Below are 14,864 nucleotides of genomic sequence, written 5' to 3' on the forward strand. Positions count from 1 at the left end.
TACCTACACAGTGGCACCAAGTAGTAATACCTATTTCTCAAAACTGTTTTAAACACTAACTAAATTAACCCCCACCAATCACCCAGGACATTATCTATTATCAGATAATAGATACTCTAAATGGCAGCAAAGAGAGGAGAAACAATAGGGGAAGGAAAATGAACAGAAGTGAAAGAGAAATATTTGCTTTTATTCTCTAATTCAGTATAATTCAATAAAATTATTTTTTTAGAAATTAAGTAATGATGAAGATAGTATAATCTAACTAGATGCCAATGAATAATTTGAGCTATACGTTTATTTATATATTCAAGCTCCATGCCAGCCTGCAGACGTCTATTGATTTCCCTCTTCTGAAATAGATGGTTTTGTTTAGCTCTGAAAAAGTGAACAATTTTCCTGACACCAACTGCTTGTTTAATAGTTTTGGAATAATCTATATTTCATTAAGATGATGACTTATTACGCCCAACCTTCTGCTGCCTTGCAAACTATTGATTTAAGGCAGTTTAGCACTTGTATAGCATCTAATAAATTGGTCCCAATTGGCTGTGCTGTGTTATATACTCATCCCTCACTGTATAACATTGGCCTGGCATATTTTAGAACACATCCATAGATTTGTTTTCTCGACAAGATCCGTCCCCTTCAAATCCTTCCACTGAAAGAGTCGCTGCTTTTTTTTTTTATAATTCACATAAAACTTTTAGATAAGTAGAGGGCACCACAATCAATATTCATACTGTGATTTATTGGAGGAGGAAATATTCCAGTAAATCCTCCTTGTAAATCCAGTGTGCAAAGTAGTTAGTACAGTAATCCATCTCCTGGATATTCTAAACGGGGCATTAATGGCCTTGAAAGGTAGAGTGGCTGTGAATCACCTGCTCATGATGCAGATAGTTAGCAGCTTTATTAGCTCACATGCTTCACACTCAGCTCTGCCTTCTACCAGCGTCCCCTCCTACCAGGTCCTAGAGTGTTCATCTTAACTCAGCAGTTCCTTTTCTCCAAACTTTCACCACATGTACTATTGAGCATTCCAGTTCTCTTTCTGATGGAGGCAATCTCCACCTACAAATCACAGAGGACACTAAATGAAATTTTGAAGTGATTTCCTATTTCCTCATTTTTCCTCTTCAGGATTAGTTTTTCACCACGGATTTTTCTCTCTTCTTCAAATGTCAACGTATGAGAATGAGGTTGGCACACTTTGGTACCTCACATGACATTCCTCCTAAGTTCTCTAGAATCATGGCATTTGCAAAGTTGTAGGTTGTAGGGACATGGCAACAGGTATGCAAACTGCCTTAAGAGGTCTTAGGTGATGTCACAGATGTAAAATTTGAATAAGGTCTTTTAAAAATGATAGGAAAGTCCTTGGCAGGAAAGTGAGTATTTCAAATTAATACAAACTTAACTATTTGGGAACATAACATGGCACAGTGACTTCTAAGAACTGTAATTAGTTCAGTACAGTTAGAGCATAGGAAACACAAATATCAATGGTAGGAGACAAGTGCAAAAAAAGGCACTATGGGAAATCCCAGGGCTACGTACTCAATATCCATTTGCTGAGAGAACAAATATATGAACTAACTAATCATTCCATCAAGCAATAAATCAATGAATAAACACTTTCTCTTTTGCCATTCTCCTGGGTACATTCTCCTTTATAGACATGGTGTCTTTTGTTTCGTTTTTGCTAATCAATACCTCATTTTTATTCTTCTTACCATAACATTTTAAAAAGAAGTCAGAATAATTGTTTTACCCCTTCAAAGGGGTAATTCTTTTTGATACAGAATTAAGGTTCTTCTCTATTTCTTTTAAACCATCTGACAGTTTTTATGTTCTTGAAGGTGATAATAATTGAGTCAGAAATACTGTTACACTTATTTCCAACCCTTTACACTTTATATTTGATAAATAGAGCCATCAGCTGGTCCATTTCTTGTATTAATCCAAGAATCCATCTGTTTGAATGGAGGCACGAAAGACAGTACTGTGAAAACCAGATGGCCTAGTTTGTCCTGACACTCAAAAGCAGGAGGATCCTAGAAGCCTAGTATAAGGACTTTCTGCTTTTTCATCCCAGCTGGGGGAGAGGGGGAAGTACCAGTTCCCACAATGAAGCTGTGCAATCAGAGATTCCTACTCTGAAGCCATTCGGCAGAAAAAAATATTATGAAGAAAATATAATACCTAGCATTTTTGCTCTCTTTTATATCAATATTTTATGTGAGGAGAAGATGCAGGCAAAGAAGTCCTATGACAGAGAAATTATTTGTTTAGAGAAACTTTTCAAAATGGCCTCTGAAAAAGAAATAACATCCTTGAGAATACTGGAATCTTTCTAATGGATTAACATCCCGAGTTGCAATGTCTCAGGGGAATTTACCCATTAATGATGAATCATTTCAACTTTACTGCAAATTCCTTGTCATGTTAGTATGAGATTTAGGTTGAGCAGACTCCCAGGAAAATGTCTACCAGGACCCCCAGCTTATTGCCTTGTCAGCCACACCCTGGCTCTGTTACCATCAGGAGAAGGAAGACAGAAGAGTCACTAAAGCTGACACTAGGTGTTTCAACCCTAAACTCACTTCCTATTTCACTAATTACACCAGGTTGTTGCTATAACTTAAATGATTTATCTGACTGCTACCATGGACCCAGGAGCATCTTCTGGTTTGTTCTGCATCCTCTCTAGTTTTGGTAGTTTAATTACTCCTTTCTACTCAGACCCTTGCACATTTTTTGTCAATCAGCCTAATATTAGGGCTAGTGCCAGTATTCAGAACTCACCACAACAGATCCCCTTAGAAGTTTGTATATTAGAAACAAATCCAGATATATCAGGAATCTAATGCTAGATGTTCATTTGAGCTTATTTGTTCTGAAGTGATTGAGATGAATACAGCACGTTGATTTTAAAAATATCACAAAATCAGGGTGCCTGGCTGGCTCAGTCAGTTAAGTGTCTCAGTCTTGATCAGGCTCAGGTCATGACCTTTGGGTCCTGGATTAGACCCCACATCAGGCTCTGTGCTCAGCACAGAGTCTGCTTGTCCCCTTCTCTCTTCTCCTCCCTTTTGTCTGTCTGTCTGTCTCTCTCTCAAATGAATAAATTAAAAATATTTTTTTAATCATGAATTCATTATCAGATACAATGTTGAACTTCTCTTCCTTAGCTAAAACAGGGATGTTCTAAACAAACTCTCCTTTGTCATTAAACCTCTGTTGTTTTAATTTTATAAATAATTAATGTTTACACATCTGTAAATTTTTGTTCATAGATTTGTTTGGGCATTGACTTGTTATATATGTATATACATCAAGCACATAATTAATAGCACCTAGGTACCAGACACCATTCTAACTGCATCACAGATTATTTAAACATTTAACATAAAACTTATGAGAAAGACATATTATATGCCCATTTTACAGATGAGGAAATTCAATCATAGATAGCTTAAGTTATTTGCTCAAAGTAAAACAATTAGTATGTGGGAATGTTAAAATTCTGGTTTTAACTCCTGATTCATAACCATGGTAATCAGCCAATAATTGGTAAAAATAATTATTATTATCAAAACAATCATCAGACATAAAGCCATGTGTTCTATTATAAGCCAGTTGCCCATATTAAAGATAATATTGAGGCTCTCTTTTATGTCAATATAATTTATTTTTATTTATTCCTTATGATGAAATTTGAAGTATCACATAGTACAGCACCTAGACTATCTTCTTAGAAAAGTGCTTTTCTGTAACTCCAGGAAGGATTCCAAGATAAAAGGGCTGAATTAAGTTTCAGAGACTGGTCTCAAGGTTTTGACCTTGTTTCAACCACAGCAGCTCTCCTTTTTATCAGCTTTGTGACTTAGGATTTTAATTGTCACAAAATCAAAGTCTTCTAGTAATTTAAAAGCATTTTTGAAAAGCACTATTTTAATCACTTCTTTTCTAAGATTCATGTTATCAGTCTCTTCTGTTCCTATTGAGAGATAGTTTCTAAACACACTCCACTCTATTAACCTTTCTCAGCCTGTAATCCAGCCTGTCAATATCCTACTGTAAATGGAGATTTCCCAATTATTAGCCTGCACATTTTATGTGTCAGTGTGGCAGGGATTAGAAGAAGTTCTCAATGATTGACTAAAAATTCACCTAAAATAGGTAAAAGAAGGAAACTCAACCACTATTTTACACCTCATACAAAAATAAATTCAAAATAGATCAAAGACTTGAATGTAAGATCTGAAATCATAAAATTCCTAGAAGAAAACATAAGCAGTTATCTCCTTGACATCTATCTTAGTGACATTTTTTTCAGACAGGGCTCTTCAGGTACGGGCAACAAAAACTAAAATAAACAGGTTGGTTTATATTACATTAAAAACCTTTTTTAAAGTGAAGGAAACTATCAACAAAATAAAAAGGAAACCTACTAAATGGCAGAAGATAATTGCAAATCATACATCTGGTAAAGGTTTAATATCCTACATATATAAAGAACTTACACAGCTTAATACCAAAACAATAAACAACTTAATTTTAAAAATGGGCAGAGAAGACCTCTGGGGAAGATGATAGAGTAGATCTACACTCACCTAAGCTCACCTTATCTCATGGATACAACTAGATAACACCCACATCAGTATAAACAACCCAGAAAATGACCCAAAGACGGGAAGAACAAACTCTCCAGAGTAAAATGTAGAGACAAATCCATATAGAAGAGGGTAGGAAGCTAAACTGACCAGTGCAACCATCTATGGGAGGGAGAGATGCTACAGTTGCAAAGAAGGGAGAGAAACCGATCCCACACCAGGCCCCCCAGGCACAAGGAGACCTGCATAGGGAAAACAAATTCCTATAACATTCAGGTTTAAAAACCAGAGGGACCTAATTTCATGAGTTCTCACAATCAATAGGGCTTACCACCTGGAATTTTAAAAAATAAAAATAGGGATCCCTGGGTGGCGCAGCGGTTTGGTGACTGCCTTTGGCCCAGGGTGCGATCCTGGCGACCCAGGATCAAATCCCACATCAGGCTCCCGGTGCATGGAGCCTGCTTCTCCCTCTGCCTATGTCTTTGCCTCTCTCTCTCTCTCTCTCTCTCTGTGACTATTATAAAAAAATAAAAAATAAATAAAAAATAAATAAAAAAATAAAAATCAGGAGGCTCAGCTCTGGGAAAGGTGGAAGGTGATAGGAAACTGAGGCCCACCATTAAAGAGACACAGAACCAACAGCCCTACTGAGATACAGCAGAGAAAAACGGCTTGAAAAACACGTGGGACATATGGAAAGGAGATATATTTAATAATCTCAGAGCCTGTGCTGGAGGGGCAGGAATATTTTGGAGAATTCTCTAAGAAAAAAAGAGCTGGTAGACACCATTTCCCCTCCCCTCCCCACCAGCCTAAATACATGGACACCTGTGGGAACCAGCACAGTGCCAATACTCACCACCTAACTTAGTAACAACATGTCTTTATATTCCCCTGAGGACACACCCCCTAGAGCCAGCCCTTGGATCTATGTCTCCTCAAAGAGCAGACCTGTACAAACCTTACTGCTACTGCACATCCTGCCCCAGTGTTCTCCTGCAGATCTGCCCCTTCTCATATACCTTAGCTGGATCCTATTCAAAGCTGTGCTCCAAGTTTTGACACTAAATCTGACTAGGGCCCCAGCAGTGGACGAGGGGCAGACATCTGGCCTTCCTGCAGGCTCCATTTACCAACCAAAGCTTCCCAGGGAACAACATAGGGAAATCTTCTTGAAGTTTGGTGCTACTGCATCTCTGGCAGATACCAACTCAAGCCCAAATTGTTCCACACCTAGACACATAGTAATAAAATGGAAAAAGTGGTGATAAAGAGAGAATTTGAAAAGCAGAAAAATAAAACAGTTACATACAAGGGAAACCCTTTAAAGCTATCAGTGGATTTTTCAGCAGAAACTTTGCAGGCCACAAGAGAGTGGCATGATATGTTCATAGTCCTGAAAGAAAAAAGTCTGCAACCAAAAAATTTCCACTTAGCAGGGCTATCATTCATGCTACAAGGAGACACAGTTTCCCAGATAAGTTAAAGTAATTCATGACCACTAAACAAGCCCTACAAGATATTTTAAAGGGGGATTTTTTTAAAAAAATATTTTATTATTTATTCCTAGACACACACACAGAGGAAGAGACACAGGCAGAGGGAGAAGCAGGCTCCACGTAGGGAGCCCAACATGGGACTCGATCCCGGGTCCCCAGGATCACACCCTGGGCTGCAGGAGGCATTAAACCACTGTGCCACGGGGGCTGCCCTTAACGGGAGATTTTTGAATGGAAAGAAAGACCATAAGAAGGATTAAAAACAGTAGGAAGGTAAAAAGCAGTACAATCAAGTGTGTCTGTAAAAATCAGTCAAAGGATGCACAAAATAAAAGGATTTGAAGTATAAAAACATATACTTAAAATATCGAAGGGAGAAGAGTAAAGAGTGGGTTCAAACTTAAGTGATAATCAACTTAATATAGACTTCAGTATGCAAAAGTTACTATGTATAAACCTAATTGGCACCACAAATCAAAAGCCAGTTATCTATTGCCTTGGTGGCTCAGTTAGTTAAGTGTCTGACTCTTGATTTCAGCTAGGGTCATGATCTCAGGGTTGTGAAACTGAGCCATGCAGTGGGCTCCACGCTGGGTGTGGAGTCTGTTTAAGATTCTCCCTCTGCACCCCCTCCAAACAAACAAACAAAAATGGACAGATAACTTGAATAAACATTTTTCCAAAAAAGATGTACAAATGATCAACAGGCACTTGAAAAAATGCTCAGCATCACTAATCATCAGAGAAATATAAATCAACACTACAAGGAGATGTTACCTTATACCTGTCAAACTGACTATTATCCAAAAGACAAAAAAAATAATAGTTGGTGAGGACGAGAGGAAAAATGTACCCTTGTGTACTGTTGGTGGTGGGATTGCAAACTGGTACAGCTAGTATGGAGGTTCTTCAAAAAATTTAAAAATAGAATACCATAAAATCCAGCAATTCTCCTTCTAAGTATTTATCCAAAGAAAATGGAAGCACAAATTCAAAGAGATATATGCATTCCTGTTTTGTTGTAGAACTTTTTATAATAGCCAAAATATGGAAACAACCTAAGTGTCCATCAATATATGAATGGATAAAGAAGAGACATAAATGGAAATTTTTCAGCTATGAAAATAATGAAATCTTGCTATTTGCAACAACATGGATGGGCCTAGAGGTTACTATATTAAGTGAAATAAGTCAGAGAAAGTAAGACAAATATTGTATGATTTCACGTATATGTGGAATCTAAATAAACAAGACAAATGAAAAAACAAAACAGAAGCAGATATATAGATACAGAAAATAAACTCATTTACCAGAAGGTTGTGGAAGGGTTGTGGGATGGGTGAAACAGGTGAAGGGGATAAAGGGATACAAATTTCCAATTATAAATAAGTCATGATGATGTAATGCACAGTGTAGGATATATGGTCAATGATACTGTAATAACTTTATACAATGACAGATTTATTTAAAGATTTTATTTATTTATTCATGAGAGACACACAAAGAGAGGCAAAGACACAGGCAGAGGGAGAAGCAGGACCCTCACAGGGAGCCCGATGTGGGACTCGATCCCGGGACTGGGATCACACCCTAAGCCAAAGGCAGATGCTTAACCACTGTGCCACCCAGGCATCCCTGATGACAGATGTTAAGTAGATTTATCACAGGGATCATTTTATAACATAAAATATGAAATCATTCTGATGTACACCTGAAACTAACAGGATATTGCATGCCAATTATACTTTAATAAAAAATCACCTAAAGTATTTATTTTCTAATCCACTTTCTAGCATCACATCCACACATAAAACCACTGGAGATATTCCTAAATATCCAGATAAAATTGGGAAGTACCAAGGACCTCAGCTTTATCCTTGAGCTAACAATGCAGTAATACTTCCCAAATGAGCCTATTAGATTCGCCCTAGCTATAGCAGAGTCATGAACAATGAGAAACACGACTGTCAAATTTTTATAAAGGAAATGGATCATTTAAATTACCTGGAACACAGGATTCATAGGAGGGCTCTTTAGGATTAACATGAGGATCCATAATAGTTGGAACTTGTAATGAATTGGAAATAAAATGAGCACAAAGAGTTGAAATCTTGAAGTTTTGAGAGGATTTAAAAAATACATTTGTATCGTTTTTTCCTCAATATTTGCCTACATAGTTATATTTCTCACTGTTATTTTTTTCATGTGGGTTTGAGTTACTGCTTAGTGTCTTTTCTTTCCAGGCTGCAAAACTCCCTCTAGCATTTGTTGTAGGGCAGATCTGATAGCAACAAAATCTCACTTTTTCTCTGAGAATTTCTGAATTTCTCCTATTTTGAAGACAGTTTTGCCAAATACAGAATTCTTTGGCTGTCAGCAATTTTTCTTTCAGCGATTTGAGTAAGTCTTCCAACTCCCTTCCAGCCCTTGTGATTTCTGATGAGAACCTGCTTGTTCATCTTTTTGAAGATTCCTTGTTCCTTATGAGTTGCTTCTTTCTTGCTGTTTTCAAAGGTCTTTGTCTTTACATTCATTATGTGGAATTTAATTATTATGTGGTTTGCTGTGAATCTCTTTAAATTTATCCTACTTGGAATTTGTTCAGCTTATTGTATAAGTAGACTAATGTTTTCATCTAATTTGAGGAAGGTTTACCAATTGTATCTTCAAATATTTTTTTTTCTCATCCATTTTGTCTCTTCTGGAACTTACTCCATGAGTGTTGACATTTGATGGCATCCTACACATCTTTTAGGTTTACTTTTCTTTACTTCACATAGGACTGTTAAAAGCACCATGACATGGTATGCAGTACCCCTTGGGTGCAGTTCTTGAATAGTTCCTCTTATTCCCTGTTTCCCAGGCAGTTTGTACCACTGAGAAGTCACCACCCCTTGTAGGAATTATAGACATTTTTGTTATCAATTGGTATTCCCACTCAGCATTGGTCTGATTACTCTAACCAGAGACAGAATTCACCAATAGAGGCTTACAAAGTCTTACCTTGTAGGATATCATCGCCCAGTATGCTCTCTGGTATTGGGGGGATAAAATCCTCCCATTCTTGGTTGGGGTTGAGGGGGTACACAATTTGCAGTGTCAAAGGGACCATAACTTGGGAATGCAAACTGGTGCAGCCACTCTGGAAAATAGTATGGAGTTTTCTCAAAAAGTTACAAAGAGAACTACCCTACAATCCAGCAATTGCACTACTAGGTATTTAAAGGATACAAATATACAGATTCAAAGGGCACATGCACCTCAATGTTTTTAGCAGTATTATCAACAATAGCCAAACTATAAAAAGAGTCCAAATGTCCATCAACTGATGAATATTGCTCAGCCATCAAAAAGTATGAAATCTTGCCATTTGCAATGACGTGGTTAGAGCTAGAGTGTTTTATGCTAAGTGAAATAAGTTAGAGAAAGACAAATACCATATGATTTCATTCGTATGTGGAATTTAGGATATAAAACGGATGAAATGTGTGAAAGAAAAAAGAGAAGGAGAGAGGGAAACACATCATAAGAGACTCAATGATAGAGAACAAACTGAGGGATGATGGAGGGAGATGGGTGGGGGGACGGGCTCCATGAGTGATGGGTATTAAGGAGGGCACTTGTTGTGTTGAGCACTGGGTGTTGTATGTAAGTGATGAATCACTAAATTCTACTCCTGAAACCAATATTACACTATATGTTAGCTAACTAGAATTTAAATTAAAAAAACTTGCATGTGGGGCAGATCTGAACCCTGCTCAGGCTTTAAGGCCCTCCACAGGCTGACCAACATACACAGCATGGGGTGGCTGGTCTAACTTTTCTAGTGGGATTCCCCACATCAGTGAGAACAAACTGCATTTGCTTCCAGGTCACTTTTACCACCTTCTTTACCACAGATTGGAATAGCCTTTTAAGTTTTCAAACTCCAGCTCTCTCTCTGGTCTTTCCCATAGTTCATACCTTGGATTTGTCAGCTTCCCCAGATCAGCAGTGGATTGCCCAACATCATAAATGTTTTGCCTGACAACTGTGCTTAACATAATTATTCACGTTCCATATCTGGTACTGGGGGCAAAAAAGGATCATCTTAGCTTTCATTCCTGAAGTGAATGTGGCCCAATCAGGGACCTAAAAAACAGGGGCATAGATGGCCTGTCTTATTCCCAAATTGCTAAGGATTTGCTGTAACTCCTCTCTAGATTTCCAGGGTTCCATGAGCTCAAGGAGGTCTGCCTCATTGGCCTCAGCTTCCCCCACAGGCTAGAATAATCCATTTAGTAAGACAGTGGATTATTTTAAAACTGTGCTTCCTGCAGGCACTGCCAAAGGGCAGGGTGTGGGGCGACATCGCTCATTTTCTCTGCCTCCTGCCCAGTCAGGAAAATGCCATCACCCCAATCCCATCTCTGCCAACCATGCCTGGATAATCCCTGAATTTGCCAGTTTAATCAATTAGCTCAGCAGGTGTAGATTCTCTCATGATAAACATTTCCAGAAGTGGGGAGGCGATCCCACTGGCTGCTTTCCTTTGTATTAGAGGTTCAGTGGTAGAGGTGCTTTGCTCGCTTTATTCCCCAACCCAGTATGCCCTCCTCCTCTTCTCTTACTTTCCCTGGGATTCCACCCCATAGCACTGCCATCAGACCGTGTCACAGTGTCTGGGCCATAAGCCAGGCAGCCTGCACTCTCTTGGTTTTGCCAAAGGGCAGCCAAGGTCCCCACCTGCCTGTCCTTCTCTCCTGCCTGGTCTGCCAGCCGTGGAGCCAGCAGGGCAGTGGCTCTTCCTCCACATGCCCACCAGCCCCCAGTCCCAACCTCTGCTTGGGTGCTGGTGGCCCATGAGCTTGCCCCACAGCAGGTTCACCCCAGCCCCCTACCTCTACCTCCCACCCCCCTAACACTCCCCCCCACTCCCACTCTATGTGCCACACCCTTGCTTTGCAACTTGTTAGGCCCAGGGCTGCCAGGGCATGCTCTATGTCCCCAAGTGCCAAACACACTAGCCACCACTCTTCCCACAGAGCTGTGACCAAGCTGGGGTCCCCAGGATGCCCCTTTCCCAGGGCCCAGGTCCTAGGACCCAACCACTAACTGACTGCCCAATGTTGTCCCAAGGATTCTTGGTAGCTTTCTGGGAAATCCCAACCAGCTGTGCTGTGCAGGGAGGACAGGGAGTGAAGAAGGAAAGGGCAGGCACTCTAGGAGAGGAGATAGATGGGAGAAGCAGGGGGACTTACTTAGGAGGCTGGTCTTAGCTGCAGGACCAGGTGTATCCCTCCTGGCCACGGGATCTTCTGAGATTACAGAGAGGCCTCAGAGGAAACAATCACTTCCATGAGGCTCTCTCAGGGCTGCGCCCTTAGAAATGGCCCCCACTGTGTGAATAGGATGGGGGCAGAGTGTATGTTCCAAGGACAGGGGAGACTCCCATTGCCAACAGCAACTCTGTAGTCAACCTGAGGTCTCTCCCTAACCTCCTGCAACACTTGAGCTATCAGGCTCAGCTTCCACAGAGCCTCAACACTATCAGGAGATTTTAGTCTCTGGTCTTCTCAGGTCTTTGCTGAGCAGGAGCTGACTTCCTAGATTTCTGGAATATGGTAGAGTTTCTCAAAGTCTTTAGAGACACCTAATTCCCTAGCCTTTCCTCCCAAGCATTTTAGTTCCATTGTTGCAGCAGCTGGGATTTGTCCTCCAGGCAATGGCAGCCAAGACAATGCCTGTGTCTTCCACTTCCACAAATGTCCCCTTCCACTTCCCAGAACCTTGAGCAGGAAGCTAGTATCAAGTTAGTCAAAATAATGACAATTCATTGGAGCCAGTCTAACAAAGAGCCACCAGACCCTGAGAATAAATGATAAACTGCCATTCTTTGTGAGTGAGGCCTGTTGTCCTCCCTACAGCACAAGGAATTCAAGGGTACCTTTCTGACTGTCCTGAATGAGATTATGCAAGATAGGACTGAAGTATGTTAAGATGCCACAAAGCTCACCGTTCCAAGACCCAGCCTTTTTGATGTTGTGGAACAGAGGGTCCTTGGGGGGGCGGGGGTGAAAGCCTTTGATTCATTTCCAAAGTACAAAAAAAAAAGGTGAATTCTGACTATTTTTCCCCTTATCTTATCATTGCTTTTATGAAAGTGAAGGATGTGCAGCTCCTCAGAGCACCATGTTCACTGGCATCCTCTGGCAGCCATGTCTTGCCAAAGAGCCATAGAAGAGATGAAGACTCACACCAGCGGGGCTGACAGGACATTGACCCTCTGTTCCCTCAGGCAGCAGTAAACTGTCTGTGTCAACAGTCTTCATTCTGGTTTCAATTAATGGATTTTACTCTATGCCTTTAAAGGTCTCGTGTAATTCTCCCCTTATAAAAATAATAGACACTCATTACAGAAAATCTGCAAGATGCACAAATTTGGAAAAGAATAAAACAATTATTCTGGATAGTTAACTATTATCCCTAGCTAAGCACCATTCTTTCTGTAGTTCTGTCTACACAGTCATGGCAGTCTCTAGATATAAGTTGGCACACTGAATAGTTTCATTTTATCTTTGAGATGCATTTAAGTTAACTCTTACATAAGATGCAAGGTCTTGGTTTGTTTTTTCTTTCTGTTTGTAAATGGGTGTCCAGTTGGTCTAGTGTCTTTGCTGAAGAGCCGATCCTTTTCCATCGAGTTGCCTTTGTGCCTTTGCTGAATTTTAGTGGGCTATATTTGGGCTGTGTTATCACTAATATTCAGTAGATGTACTTCTGAGTTCTTTATTTTGTTCCATTGATCTATGCATCCATTCTTCTACCAATACTACATTGTCTTGAATACTGTGAATTTGTAATAATTCTTGAAATAGGGTGGTGTGAGTCCTAAAACTTTGTTGGATCAATATTGCTAATATTTTGTTGAGGATATTTTCATTTATATCCATGAGAGATATTGGTCTATAATTTTCTTCCTTTGTAAAGTCCTTATCTGGTTGTAGTACTTAGTATTCAGATAATTACGTTCACATAAAATGAATTAAGAAGTGTTTCTTCTACCTTTGTTTTCTGGAATAGTTTGATGAGAGCTGGTATCATTTCTTCCTTAAATTTTTTTAATTCTTTGTCCAATTTAATAGGCACAGGTGATTCAGAAGTTTTTCTTTTTGTTTAAGTTTGGGTAGTTCATGTCTTTCAAGGTATTAGCTCATTTTGTCTAATTCATCAATTTTGTGGGCATGGAGTTGTTCATAGCATTCCTTCATTATCTTGTGTAATTATGATTTTCTAATGTTTTTATAATATTTTACTGGGATAATGTATCAAAACAACCCATATAATACTATAATCTCACACTGTTTTCTTTTTCCTGTGTATAGATAGTGCTGTGGTAAGTATTGAAGGGTAACAGAATATGTCATCCCAGAATATGCCACGTCTGCATATGGACTATTTTGAGCTAAAGGCACTTGAAAAACAACAGATCTGAAAAGAGCATTCTAATCTCCTTATTCTTCCAGGAAATAGGAGATGAAAACGCTCATAAATGATACTCTCCCTACACTAGAAGGAAAGTCACACTTCTGTCATCAAGGATGAGAAGTTGAGACCAAGAGAATTCTACAAACAGACCTTGTTGAAATAATTCTTATCTCCCTTAGGACTCCCCACAGAGGTTAGTTGATTTCTCACAATGGCCTTTGTTCAACCTGATAGAAAAGCCATAAGTTGCACCATTTCTTTGGGTCTTCATTCCTTAAGAGGACTCCTGTGCCATGCACAACTCCTAGAAATGTCTCATGTCCCTTGAACTCTCTGGGATAGCAGAAAAAGACTGAGAGGGCAGAAGTAAAATTTTGCTTTCCCTCCAGCATGTTAATACATGCACCGTTTCATGCGTCTATAATATTCCCTTAGGTTAAACTGGAAGAAACATAGATAAAAGTTATGTATATTTCCATTATTATCTTACACTGCATTTCCTATTTCACATCTTCTTGCCACACTTCTGTTATCAAGTGTTACAATCCTGAGGGCAATTTTTCTCGGGTCATTCATCCTTGCTTTTATTCAGCACATTTGTTTGATGTTACATTACACTCATTAATAATTAATAGCACAATCAAATTTTTGAATTAGGTTAGTTTTAGGTTTTGAAATGTCCATTGCTGTAAATTTTACTTCCTTTGATTGTTGTTAAGTTTTGACTATCTTTCCAAATAGCATTCTGATTGGGTGCAAATCCAATTTATAAATTATCTATCTGGTAGAATTAATTTTGTATTTTTGTTTTCTTCACTGATTTGTGTTTTATATTTATATAGTATACATGAGCCCTTTTCTTGAATATCTTGGTATTAAATGATTTTAATTTTACTTATAGAATTTCTTTTTTTTTTAATTTATTTATGATAGTCACAGAGAGAGAGAGAGAGGCAGAGACACAGGCAGAGGGAGAAGCAGGCTCCATGCACTGGGAGCCCGAAGTGGGATTCGATCCTGGGTCTCCAGGATCGCGCCCTGGGCCAAAGGCAGGCGCCAAACCGCTGCGCCACCCAGGGATCCCATACTTATAGAATTTCTAAAAGTGTCTAAATTACAACCCATGAAAATATAAGTTTCAAGCAATGCTATCAAGTGAGATAAAGAAAGTGAAAGTGCTCTGTAAAATATATGGCTATATCAATGTATTATTATTTTTAAAGATTTTATTTATTTATTTGAGAGACAGAAAGAGATCAAGCTGGGAGAGAGGCAG

At 39.1% G+C, this 14,864-nt stretch overlaps 1 long non-coding RNA gene across 1 annotated transcript in view; it reads right to left on the reverse strand.

Annotated features, from left to right (window-relative positions):
• LOC140603888 (uncharacterized) overlaps positions 1 to 14,864 on the reverse strand; it is a 37,116-nt gene that overhangs the window by 21,665 nt on the left and 587 nt on the right. The gene's annotated exons all lie outside the window — the stretch shown is intronic.

This window comes from Canis lupus, chromosome 14, assembly GCF_048164855.1.
Source record: "Canis lupus baileyi chromosome 14, mCanLup2.hap1, whole genome shotgun sequence".
Classification (NCBI taxonomy): Eukaryota; Metazoa; Chordata; class Mammalia; order Carnivora; family Canidae; genus Canis; species Canis lupus.